The sequence below is a fragment of the Engystomops pustulosus genome, chromosome 6 (genome assembly GCF_040894005.1).
Source record: "Engystomops pustulosus chromosome 6, aEngPut4.maternal, whole genome shotgun sequence".
NCBI classification, from domain to species: Eukaryota; Metazoa; Chordata; class Amphibia; order Anura; family Leptodactylidae; genus Engystomops; species Engystomops pustulosus.
In genome coordinates this window covers 10714848-10716656 of record NC_092416.1, presented here as the reverse complement: position 1 = coordinate 10716656, position 1809 = coordinate 10714848, and positions in this window count along the sequence as shown.

The window sequence follows — 1809 nt, the reverse complement described above, 5'->3', positions numbered from 1 at the left end:
AAAGAATTACTTCTATATTTTCCTATATGTTCTTATTTTTGCTATTGTTTTTATTATTAGAGTAGACGTTTTTACTGTCACTTGTTACCAAGCCATAGAAATGTTATCAAAATAGCCTGCTATAGAGGGGCGTCATGTTCCCTAGAACCTTTTCCATACCAGCGAGACTTCCGAAGTTCTATAGAATTCCATTTACCATATATACTCGAGTATAAGCCTAGTTTTTCAGCACAAAAAATCTGCTGAAACCCCAAACACGGCTTATACTCGAGTAAAAGAAATATAGGTTTTACCAGGTTTTTAGTTGTAAAATTAGGGATCTCGGCTTATAATAGACCCTGGAGCCCGGCTCACAAAGGGCAGGTAAGAGGAAATTGAATCCTTCATTCTGTGGATTGTGAAGGGTCTTGACTATCAGTTGTGTTTAAGACCTTTCTATCTCCCATTGATGCGTAGCAGACACAGCATTTAGGGGATTCACAGAAATGTTTCCTGGATGGAATGCACTGCAAAAAACACTGCAAAAGCAAACCACACTTCCAGATACATCACACAAGAAGTAAAACATCATACATCTCCGTGGATACAACTATATTTGTCTGTGTCTACGTTATTTTTGGCCAATTTATTATTTTATTAATTACTCTCTGCCTGGTTGATATTGAACTGCTTTAGCAGCAGTTATTTTTTAGCATATTAGAATAGAGGAAATTGAAGTATGGATCCACACGATGAAGCCCTTTATCCTGCCGCTTCCTGGCATTGAGATTTAGACTTTAGTTACTCTGTTCTTCAAGAACAGAAAATTCTTAGGTCTCATCAACTTCCTTTTTTTGCTATTTATATTTCTACATTTTATCAACATCTTGATTACATCAGACATCTGTGTCCCACCTAGACCTACGTCATCATTAGTTACCAGCAGTGGAGTAACAAGACCCAAGTGGGCCAGGATGTGAACATTGGATCAGGGTTGCCTAGAGTGAAACCTTCACCACTGCCCAATCCCACACATTATACATACACTATGCAGACCTAGACCTTATATACCAAAACCTGAAAAATAGGTGCACATACTGATGGACCCACACCCAGCAAAAGTTCAAACTGCAAATACACTGAGTAAGTGCTTTGAGTTTATTATCTCAGTTTATTATGAGTTTTAACCTATGGCTATAGTTTATAGTATAAAAGTATAAGTGCTGTGTAGACGCTTTGCCTTTGGGCACATTGGGCCCCTTCATGTTGACCAGTCGTGTGATCTGCTTCTACAGTAAGTAGCTACACCACTGAGCCAAGACATTATAAAGACTAGTATGAAAGCAGATCCTGTAACAGGAATATGTCCAAACTTCTCGTTCACAGTCATCCCACAATGTTTCCTGTTACACATCAATGTGGTAAACCATGATGCAACCAAATAAACAATATCAGTAGATTTTTACATATTTACAAACAATATTATCTTTGTCGCCCACAATACCTCAATCTAGCACAACCTCCCATGATCTATCACCGTTTTTGGACTATATAAGTCTTTTTGGGTATGGTAAGCACTTGGGCCCATTGAGTGCTAACCTTTCGTGTTGCCCAGCCTGTGATCTCTAATGTGCCATATTTTAATATGTTTTTTCATACTATTGACCAGGATTTAAGCTTTGAATGTACATTTTCAGTTCTGGACAGACACCTGAACAGTACTGGTAGCACCTCCACTAATCTATATTATATGTTCTATTGCGGGTAGTGAGGACTAGTGCTGAGATATATATTTCTTTAATATCAGTAGATTGGGTCAGATCCTGAATA